This window comes from Anthonomus grandis, chromosome 2, assembly GCF_022605725.1.
Source record: "Anthonomus grandis grandis chromosome 2, icAntGran1.3, whole genome shotgun sequence".
In the NCBI taxonomy this organism is placed as follows: domain Eukaryota; kingdom Metazoa; phylum Arthropoda; class Insecta; order Coleoptera; family Curculionidae; genus Anthonomus; species Anthonomus grandis.
The window spans coordinates 28222046-28234585 of record NC_065547.1 but is presented as its reverse complement, the minus strand read 5'-3'; the positions used below and the strand labels follow the sequence as shown (position 1 = coordinate 28234585).

Here is a 12540-nt window from a genome sequence, read left to right as displayed (position 1 = left end):
TACTTACTTTGGCGATATGCAATAATCAAAAAGAGATGCATAAGTTTACGTTTTGCCGGTAGGGATATCTTTGGTGGCATTTTTAAAGGACCCTAGTAATTTGAGCATCTAATAGGTATGAAGTATATATAATAAAAGAATGATAATTATTTGTTTTTTGGAGGGTAATACTTTGTGTCTTTGTGAAATTATAGATATTTTTTATAAATTTGCATTTTTTTAAATTGTTACCCAATTATTAAAAAATGATATTGGTAACCAAAGATTGTATAATATGTATGTATATTTACTTATGTTTATATTTTAATTTCAGCTATAAAAAACCACTCACTTTACATGAGCTTCTAATCGAGGCTGAGAATGCCTATATTGACGAAGATGATACGCCTGTAGAATTAGTGATTTTTCCACCCGAAACTGCAAACGAGTACCATACCGATGAAGATTCAGGTGAAGAGGACTTGGTGGATATAAATAATTTACCCGGAAGTCAACTTCGAGCACCTGTCGAAATCATGAATTCAAACAAAAGTTGTGAAAACTCCGATTCAGAGGCGGATTCTGACGAGGATGTTCCTCTCTCAGTACTTTGTGGCAAAACCAAATTTGTTTTAAATGTTACGAGCGCCCAAAGGGAGATTATAACACCAGCCAAATCTTTTTCATGGACAAACAATGCTGCTCTTAATGATTTTCCTAATTTTTTAAACTCAGTCGAACCTCCAAATAATATTTCTCCTTTGAATCTATTTAAACTATTTTTTGATAATGATGTTTTACATCTCTTGCATCTCTATACTAATAATTATTGCAGCCAAAATAACCGTCCTGCAGATATAAGCGTTGATGAAATACAGTGCTTCATTGGTATTTTGATGATTAGTGGCTACGTTAGAGTACCAAAACGATTTATGTATTGGGAGACTCCTAAAGACTCTCATAATGAATTAATTGCTTCCGCAATGTCTCGTGATAGATTTGCATATATAATGAAAAATATTTATTGCGGCGATAATAATGATTTCGATAAAAATGATAAATTTTCTAAAATGAAGCTTCTTTTCAATGCTTTAAATCAGCGTTTTATGTTATTTTCTCCGAATGAAGAAAATTACTGTATTGATGAGGTTATGGTCCCCTATTATGGGCGTCATCCAACCAAGCAGTTTATACGCGGAAAACCTATTCGCTGGGGCTACAAATTTTGGGTGGGATCAACCAGACTAGGTTATGTAGCATGGTTTCAACCATATCAGGGTTCATTTATTCAGCAGCTTGCTCAATCCTATAACGACTTGGGATTAGGCCCTGGTGTAATTTTCCGATTTGCTGATGCTCTATATACATCAAAAGTAAACTTAAATTCTCATTTTTACTTTGATCATTTTTTTACGAGCCTTCCATTATTAGACGTACTCACTCAGAGAGATGTAAATGCTACAGGTCCTATTAGAGAAAATAGGCTTGGTTTATGTCCTATACCATCATCAAAGATTTTAAAAAAGTCTGAAAGGGGCAAATTTGAAAGCTCCTATGGTATGTCTAATGCTTCCAAAATATTTGTATGTAAGTGGAATGACAATAATATTGTATCTATAGCTAGTAATGCATGTTCCTCTGAGCCTGTTCGGCAAGTAAAACGGTATTCTCAGAAAGAAAAAAAGATAATATTAGTTGATCAACCAGATTTGATCGAAAGCTATAATGCAAACATGGGCGGAGTTTATCGGTCTGATCAAAACATCGAACTATATAGAATCTCAATCCGAAGAAAGAAATGGTTTTCCTCTCTTTTCTCACTGTATTAATATAGCTGTACAGAATGCATTGCAAATTCACCGACTCCAAGGGGGGAAATTGGATCAACTTACATTCCGAAGAGCAATTGCCACTAATTTCCTGGAAACATATAAGAGACCTTTATAAAGGGGACGCCCAAGATTACCAAATAATGCCCATGCCTACTCTTGATATGATGGAATTGACCATCTAATTATATATCAAGAGAAGCAAACAAAATGTGGCAATTGTCACAAGAAAGTGCAGTTTAGATGCGATAAATGTGACATCGGGCTGCATCCCAAGGATTGCTTTGGATTGGAGTACCATACTGCATAAGTACATACTATAGAATATTTTGTCTTGATAAATTATTTAAAAAGTTTTAGTTGTATTATTAGTACCCCATATTAATAGCGACCTTTTAAACGTTTTTTGAAAAAAATTCTGGTAAAATTGGATAAAATAAAAATGATTTAATTTGATTATTAGGAACTATAATCAACCATTTTTGGCAAAAATTTTAATTTTTTCTTGGCCAAAATCTAGCCACCAAAGAGACTGGGATAACTTTCTTCATTTGTTCCTGCTAGCATCCATCGACCATCTATGAAAGCACAGGGGAGTCTCCGGCTCGAATAGTGACCAGAACTCCGTGTCTCATGCAATCCTGACTTTTACCCACCGGGAACCCATGTTGCTGGGGAGAACTCCGTCAGTGAACTGTGTAGAAGAATGTGTAGAAACTTTTTGGTACGAATGGTTTGGTTTGACTTGGCGACCAAGGGATCTGTTACCGAAACCATAAGATGCAGCATACAAAAGTTCTAAAACGGATCAACGATGTCCTTTTCGACACACAAAAGTCGCCGTGAACAACTTCTTCGTCAGAACCATCCTCAAAGGATTTTCGTTTCTTTTGCTCGTATTTTTTTGAAGCTATATTATTATACTATATTGTTCATTTTAAAGTTTCGTATATTTTGCAAACCTATAAGAAAATAACACAGTTTTCTTATTCGTATTAAGTCAAAACCTTAGGTTCAGGTTGGTCCGTTAAAATCATGTGGGGATCAATATCTCACTTATTATAAGAATATTGAAAGACTAGAATTAGTAAACAACAACTATGAGTTTAAGATGTACTCAGAGGCAAGGAAGGTGTTTTGTTTACAAATATATTCCCCGATTTTCTGTTGTCAAGTTGACACACATTTTCAAAACAGGAAATTTCAGCTATAATATTAACAGATATACTAATGTGAATTGAACTTATTCGTATTAGATTATGCATTGAAAATAAAAAGTAGCTATAGATATATTTGATACTAAAATTGGAGCCTTGGAGACTAAGTTAAACAGGCTCTGTGATGCGATTAAGAAGATGGAAGATTTGGTAACAAACAACAGTAAAGAAATCGATAACGTCAAAACTCGTTTGGATCATCTGGAGCAAGCTTCAAAACGAAATTCCCTAAGAGTTTGCGGCTTAAGAGAGTTGGCGAATGAAGACCTGGGTATCGATCTATCAAAATTCTTTCAAGAAAATTTAGGCGTCTCATGTAGCATTGATGATTTCAATTATGTCTTTCGTCTTCCTAAAGACAACGATGATCACCCTTCCCCAATTATAGCCGGTTTTATTAGCAACATTAAAAGGAACCAGATTTTTATGCTAAAAAATCATCCCGTATCCTTGTTTGAAGATTTAACGTCTCGTAGATACCATTTGCTTCTGGAAGCTAAACGAAAATATGGTCACAATAACGTCTGGTCCACATTTTTAGTGCTTTGGATAATAGAGAGGTTACTGCATTAGTGCTGCTGGCCTATAGCAAAGCGTTTGATACTCTGGATCGCTCTCTTCTTCTTACCAAACTAAAATATTTTGGATTACACGAGTCGGCGCTGAGTCTACTTTGTGATTACTTAAGTAATAGAAAGCAAAGAGTGCGCTTAAATTCCATCTTTTCAGAATATTTAAATATTAATCAGGGAGTTCCTCAAGGCAGCATTTTGGGGCCACTACTATTTTCGATTTATACTTGTGATTTTTCTGAATTCCTGCATAACTGCAAGTCTCACCAATATGCAGATGACGTCCAACTCTACTCAGGTTTTCCGATAAATGAACTGAATACTGGCTTAGCACGCATTAATACCGATTTAAATGTACAGGTGTCTAATTTTCATGGGCTGGCTCTCAACGGTACTAAATCTAAACTATTACTTTTTGGAATGCCTAAATCTTATCATTTGAATTTAAATGTTATTATCGATGGAAATATTATACAACCATCTGACTGCGAAAGAAACCTAGGCATTCTTCTTGATAATCAGCTTAATTTTGTAAAACATATTTCCAGTAATTTACAAAAAGCCTATTATAAATTGAAAATTCTATATATGCATAAATATATTTTATCTTCTGATGTTAAACTCAAATTAAGTGGTTCGTTGGTTCTCTCTTTAATTAGCTATCGTAGTGTACTCTTCTGGCCAGCTCTTGCTCAAAAGGACAAGTTAAGCCTACAAAAGCTACAAAATGCATGCCTAAAGTTTTGCTACGATAGAAGAAAATTTGATCACGTCACCCCGTTATTTCTTGCCTCTGGCTGGTTGAATTTGGATGAACGTTATAAAATCAATATGGCTGTTCTTGTTTATAAGGTACTCCATAATAAACTTCTCCAATATCTATATGACAAATTATCCAGTCATAACAGCATACATGAAATGCGCCACTCTGCAAACTTTTTGATACCAAATCATAGAACTTCCAAATTCCAAGGGTCTTTCAGTTATAGTGCGGTTAAGGTATATAATTCATTGCCAAATAACCTTAAAGCTTAAACCTCGGCTGTCTTATTTCGAAAAGCTGTCAAATCTTATTTTTCTAATACTGCGAACTAATAACTAAAATATAAAAAAATATTTCATTTAATTTTAAGTTATATCACTAATTACTTATGACTTTTTTCTTTTTATTTCTTTCTTTTATAAACTAGATATAATTATAATTATTTTAATAATTAATTACGTCATGTGATGTAAGCAAAATTCTATTTTAGGCTTCTCTTCTTATTTTTTTTCTGTATATTCTTCATAATGTTTAAAACTTATTCAATTTATTTATTATTTACATTGTTATGCTTTCGTATGTTAAGTTAGCAGTGCGGTTAGATAGAGTAGCCCCAGGCTAGATTTTTGGTTAATAACTTTTATAACTATTTTCGTAATATAAAGGCATTTATTATTATTATTATTATTATTATTATTATTATTATTATTATTATTATTATTATTATTATATCATATTCTAAGTGCAAAAATAACATATTCAAAGAAAAAAAATCTTTAGCATTTTTATTTCTAAAACCGCTTCTAAAAAATTTGGAATGGCACACCGCAAGCAAAAGTTGATGTCATCTTGCGAAATGTTATGATGTAAAACGGCTTTGTGTTTACATTCGGCATTTGTGAAGTTCTGTATCTTTTTAGTTTTTGGTTGAAAAAGGAAGAAAGTCCCATTTGAGTGTTTTTCTGAACTGTTACGATGGTAAAAACTTGTACCGTTTGTACCGCACTATAGAAAAAAAGGTGATTGATTCAAGCCGATATTTTTACAAGTAAATACCGCTACTGTCATAACGTCATCATAGTGTCAGCATAAACGTAGAATAATAAAAAGTTATTAAGAAATCTATATTAATTTCCATAAAAATGCTTTTTATTAGATATACCTTTACTCTAATGACGTACATTAAAAAAAACGTATAAATGGTTCATAAGCAGTAATAATTTAAGACACAATCTATTATTAATAAATATTTATCATGTAAATAATTTTTAACGGCGTCAATGGTAGAAATTTCTTGTGCCGGCGGAATCAACAATGCGATCAAGGGGCGTTTCAATTTTTTTTCCTTTTTTTCTAATATAGGGACGTTATCTGCTTTCTTTTATCTCTAAATAATGACTTCTTGTTAGAACTTTTTATAAGGAAGTAAATAAAAGGCGAGTTTACTGCGAAAAACTACCGACAAACAAGATTTATTTAAGTAAAAGCAACCATGATGGTGCAAAAAACAAAACTACACACACAGCTCACACAGCTGATCATGACACACGTCATACAAAGACAAAACAGAAAACATTCCAGATAACGACAACAAATGAGTACATTACTGTGCAATGTTGCCACGTCCCTAAATATTCTTTGAGATAATATATTCAACACCCCCACTATCTCAAAGAATAAACAGTATTAAGATACTAGACCTAACTTGTCTACAAAATACATATGCTTAACTCTAGGTAACCCCTTTGTTAAGATGTCAGCCACCATTTCATTAGTCTGCTGATACTTTATACTAATCATATTGTTTGAAACACACTCTCTAACAAAATGGTACCTTACATCAATGTGCTTAGACCTTTTATGAAATACAGGATTTGCAGCCAATTTATGAGCACTCTGATTATCATTGAAGATAGTCACAACACCCTTAAAATCAATAAGTTCACCCAGCAAATTTTTCAAATAAACTGCTTCCTTTGAGGCCTCACAAAGACCTATGTATTCTGCCTCTGTACTACTCAGAGCAGTTGACCTTTGTTTAGAACTTTGCCATGATATTGGCCCCCCTGATAACCTGAAAACATACCCTGTATATGATTTTCGATCAGCATCATTGGCCCAATCAGAGTCTACAAATCCCTCTAGATTAAATACATTATCTTTAGAAAAACTTAATCTAAAATGTATAGTACCCTTTAGGTATCTAAGTATTCTTTTGGCACACTGCCAATGATATTCGGAAAAACAGTTATTAAACTGACTTAAGTAATTAACTGCGAATGTAATATCCGGCCTAGTTAACACTGCTAAGTACATAAGACTTCCAATAAGTCTTTGATAGGGCAAATTACTCAAATCAGAATTTTCATTATTTTCTACCTTTTCCACCTTAGCTTCTATGGGAGTACTAACTACTTTACAATTTTCCATACCAAAATTTTTCAAAACCTGATTTACATAATCTGTTTGATCTAAATAAATAGTATTATTTTCATAATCCCTTGAAATTCTAACCCCCAAACACTGTTTGGCTTCGCCCAGGTCTTTAATGTCAAATTCCAACCCTAATTTTAATTTCAAATTGTCAATTTCCCTTAAATTATTTGAAAAAAACAAAAAAATCATCAACATATAATGCCACTAAGGTTAATGAATTTTTTTTTTCTTCTTTATAAATAAACAACATTCATATTTTGATTTACTGTATCCCAGATTAGACAAAACTTCATTCACCCTTGCATTCCATGCTCTTGATGATTGCTTTAGTCCATAAACAGCTTTTTTTAATTTATACACACTACTTTTATTATCTTTCATAACAAACTCCTCTGGCTGTTTCATGTAAACAGGCTGTTCAAGAAAACCGTTTAAAAAAGCGGTTTTCACATCAAGATGTATAATTTTCAAATCTAATTGTACAGCTAAGCTTACCAACAATCTTAATGTAGAATGCCTAACTACAGGTGCAAACACTTCACCATAGTCAATTCCAGGTTTCTGTACACAACCTTTTGCCACAAGACGTGCCCGATCTTTCACTTCTCCAGTGTCACTAACCTTAGTCTTAAAAACCCATTTGCATGGAACCACAGTTGTCGAATTTGGTACACAATCAACAAGTTCCCAAGCATTATTGACTTCAAAACTCTTGACCTCCTCGGCCATGGCTTCCCTCCAAAGTTCAGCATCTGCTCTACACATGGCTTGCTCTACAGTCTCTGGATCACCATTAAAATTGACACCACCGTCTTGCATACAGGCATAAGTTATATAATCATCATAGTGTTTTTGTTTTATTGGTCTTTGAGATCTTCTCACTTCTAAGTTCTCTACATCAGGTTGGACAGTGTCATCAGCCCCCGGGAACACAAAATCCTCATCACTGGTAGAGTCTACAGTGTCATAGTCTTCCTCTGAGTCAGACTTCACTACATTCCCATTCTCCTGATTAGCTTCAGCCCCCACTGAATCTCTGGATTCCTGTGGTTCACATAAAATGTATTGCTTGGCTGGTGTGTTGATCTCTTCAATAACAACATCTCTACTTATGACAATATTCTTTGTCTCCGGGTCATACATCCTGTAACCTTTTATATGGTCACTAAAACCAACTAAGACCATTTTCTTCGACTTTTTCTCCCACTTAAGACGCTTCTCTTTGGGGACTAAGACCATTCCCTTGCTGCCAAATATGCGGATCTGACTCACATCCGGTTTCCTGCCATGCCATTTTTCAAAAGGAGTAATTTCAAGTCCTGACACTGCCGATCTGTTCCTGAGATAAACTGCAGTAGCAACAGCTTCTGCCCAAAAAAGTTTCTCAAGGTCTGCATCATACAATAAACAACGAGCCTTTTCAACTAATGTACGGTTCATCCTTTCACTCATGCCATTTTGTTGTGGAGTGTAAACATTAGTTTCTTGATGCAAAATGCCAAACTTCTTATAAAAAACCTTAAACTTGTTACTATTAAACTCAGTTCCCTGATCAGTGCGGAACATTTTAATCCTGCTGCCCTTTTGATTCTCAACAAAATTTTTAAACTCTTGAAATTTTTCAAAGGCCTCATCCTTGCTCCTTAGAAAATAGACAAAAGCCATCCTTGTAAAGTCATCCTCAAGTATCATGAAGTATTTGGAACCCCCAAGAGATGTCACTTCCATTGGACCACATAAATCTCCATGTATTACCTCCAATGGACCATTTGCTCTGTTGCCTCTGTGACTAAAGGGTAGTCTACTTTGTTTCCCTTCACAGCAAACCTCACACAATTCATTAGGCTTAACCATTGACCCCTTAAATTCAAAACCTGTGACTAAACCGTTTAAACCATACAAAGACAAAACAGAAAACATTCCAGATAACGACAACAAATGAGTACATTACTGTGCAATGTTGCCACGTCCCTAAATATTCTTTGAGATAATATATTCAACACTTCTTTATGGAGTATCTTATCATATTTTATTAAAGAGGAACAATAGTATTGTTTTGTGTCTGTCAAAATAAGTTACAAATTTTTATAATTTTGTAAAGTGTTTTTTTGTCATTTCTACATAAGGATTTGGGATCATTGCTGCCGTGATGATATCAGAGATGTTACAAGCAAATAAACTGGCCATAATTCCACGGCAATGCTAGAATTTCTAATACTAGCCTTATGAAGATATCTTATAAATTCAAGGCGATAAAAGAACAAATAATTTTTTGAACCAGGTCCAATTTCACAATGCTTTGAAAATACTGTTGCGATAATTACTTCATCATCATATTTTTTACAAAACTATGAGAAAAAACAACATTTTCTTGGTTCGATGAACGTTTAAATCAGTGTTGCGAGAATAAAAAAACAACATTCTAAATTCAGTGTTGAAATGAAAAGGTCAAATAAATAAAACTGTTTTTTAGAGGCCAGGTCAACCCTTAAATCATTGCTGAGATAAATAATACATCTTTTCTAAGGTCATAAGAAGATAAGAGAATTTTTTAAGCAAAATATTACTGTTGAGATATTTACTTTATACTTTTCCAAAGTATACGGAAGCAAAACAATGGAGGTGTTTCAAGTTAAAATAACTCACTGTTATGATCATTATTTTATTTGTTTTCAAAACATATAACATCAAACCAATATTTTATGTAGATTAAGGTCGTCAAATCTTTAGATCAGTTTTGAACAAAATTTTGTTTTTAAAGTTGCCAGAGAAATTAATACTACTTTTTTAAGGTTATACACAATCAAAAATATTTTTTCTAAATCAAGTCCGAAAAGCACTGTTGTAATAAGAACTTTATCTATTTCCAAAACAAGCAAAAGCAAAACAATATTTCTATTAATTCTAAGTCTTTAAATCTATAAATTAATACTTGAACAAAATAATGTGTTTGCTGTTTCCACGTTCATTTTTAAATGACTACTGAGGTAGGGGAGAGGGGGATAAAATGATCCCCCTAAGAAAAAAATACTTTAAAATGGGAAAATATTTTCTTTAAACTTCAGTTTGATAGAATAGGCCTATAAAAGAGTAATTTCTCCTAATAAAACCACACTTTTAACAAAAAAAAATTATTTACTTTTTAAAAATTTAACAAAATCATAAAAGTCGCAAAGGGATCATTTTACCCGCGTATTGGGGGTAAAACGATCCCTTCTACAAAAAACTTAAAAAAAAAATACTCTGACAGTATAATACCGAGATAAACTGTATTTAAAACCTAAGCTTTCTCTGAACTTTTGCTAGTGCTAAAGGAACATCGGAGCAATGTTCGCAAATAAATTCATCCTCATCTTCTTCAACACCCGCACACAATTCGTGAGCCCATTCTAAACACTTTTTGCATTGAATCCAACCATCAACTGATGTAAAATATTCTTCACAGCAGTAAAGATAAGTTGGATTTGTCTCGTCTTCCAAATCCGAAGAGTTGGAAAGGCTTTCTTTTATTTTATTTCCATTTTTCGGCGTCTTCTGCTTTAGTGTCTTCTTGTCATTTCTCTTTTTTGTTTTAATTGTGTTTTCTTTTACTTCCTTTTTCTTGATACTTTCTTCATGCGCAGTTTTGTATGGCGTGCTGGTCAAGACTGCACTTCCACAAGACTTTCTCTTTCTTGTGTTTCTCTTGCCTTGAATTTTTGGAAATGGTTGACATTCTTGTGGTGTCACTGAAAAAGATGAATTTATTTGTTCATCTCGTTTTAAGCTGGGCCCAGGCTCAGGATTCAAGTACGGATCGCTTGAATCACTAGCATCATTATCAGAAGCTATATTGGATATATCTGTCAATGGGTTACATGGATTGGAACCTGGTGCCACTTCTTCTACAGTTTCATCAGTCTCACTAGGTATTTGATCGGTTACTTCAGCGGCCAAAAAGTCAACATCTGAGAAAACCTCTGAGTCAAATGGAAATATGCCAGTTTTACGAAACCCGTTTATCCCATTTGATGGTATGCAAGCTTTTAAGTAGCCTTAGCAAAATATTTGACTTATTTGAAACACCGTCACGGTTCTACCAGGATGATGGTTTAACCATTTTTCCAATGCTTGGTCTAAATAAACACTAAGGGGACCCATAACAGCAACGTCCAACGGCTGCAGCTTGTGAGTACAGTGTGGAGGTAAACACAAGATGGTTACAAAGTTTTCTCTGGCACTTAAAATAACATCGATATTTCTTGTGTGCGATAAATGTCCATCTAATATAAGTAACACTGGCGCATCCTCACTCGGCTTGACGAAAGATACGTAGTGAGTAAACCACTGCTTAAAAACTTCGGTACGCATCCAACCACTTTCATTACACGCAAAAATGGTACCCGGAGGAGCTCCATCTGTTAGTTCGGCCTTCATTCGCTTTCTACTAAAAATAAGCATCGGTGGGACAAAACTTCCAGCAGCTGATACACAAACCACCGCTGTTGTCGAAACCCCACGCTCCGCTAATGTTACCCTTGCCACTTGTTTGGAACCTTTTCGTGCCAATATTCTTGAGTTTCGCCCAGGAACAGTAGAAATCGTCTATGTTAAAAATTCGGTGAGGCGCATAATTATTTTTAGAGTAAATCTCTTTCAACAAATTGAAGAACTTTGTCACAACTGGTTTATTAAAGGCTCTTGCCCTAGCAGCTGACGTCGCTTCAGGACACCTCAAGGAAATCTCTGGATGTCTTCTTCTAAAACCGCTTAACCAATCTTTACCAGCAGCTTTTTCTACATGAGAAAACTTGCGGGGAATTTTGTTCTTTTCAGCAAGTTGATAAGCTAGTTGTCGCAAATCACGAGTTGTGTCATACATCACAATCATTTAGACTTTATCTCTAGCTTTGCTACCTTATTTTTGTCCATTACACGCCGTTTAAGCGATATTCTTGGTACGTTAAAGATTCGGGCAGCGGTTTTCACAGGCATTCCTTGCTTAACTTCTGCTATGGCATTTTTCATGTGCTCAGTATCCCAATTTTGCCTATTGGTTATTCGCTTATATTTTCGTGGCATCCTGTAACAATACGACGTTAAATGAGTTTGTAAATAAAAATTAGGACTTACAACAATTTGGTAAGAACTAGGGGGTAAAATGATCCCCTTTTTAAAACGGGATCGTTTTGCCCCACGCTTAGAGGATCGTTTTACCCCAAAGTGACATGCAGTACCATTTGTTAAATGAAAATTAATTGAGATATATTAATTGAAAACAAAAACCACAAATCAACTCAGCATCCCTTCCTCAACAAAACAACGTAAGAAGAAGATGGATCAGTCACATTGTTAAAAAAATAAATAAAACAAAACAAATATATATATATATAACCTTATATTATAAACGTAAAAAACACAAGTTCACGTAGCAATTGTTGGATTCGAACTGAATACTGAATCGCAATTCCGATTGTGGTCTATTTATAACCTCTTCGCCTAGAACATTGTTGCCAATATTACGCTTATTTTGCATAAAATGGGAACTTTTAAATTGCGGGATCATTTTACCCCCCCTCTCCTCTAAATGTATTATTTGTTCGATGAATATTTAAAATATTTGTTGCAATAATCTTTTGCACATTAAAAGACATTAAAAGACAAAACTAAATGTTCACTATTTCCATATCTTAAAATCGCCGTTGAGATCAACATTACCATTTGTGGAGAGAAACACTATTATTTTTAAGATGGTAAGAATTTAA

General features: G+C 34.1%; 1 protein-coding gene across 1 annotated transcript in view; it reads left to right on the top strand.

Moving 5' to 3' along the window:
• Positions 1–12540, top strand: part of LOC126747661 (uncharacterized) — a 60900-nt gene that overhangs the window by 44346 nt on the left and 4014 nt on the right. The gene's annotated exons all lie outside the window — the stretch shown is intronic.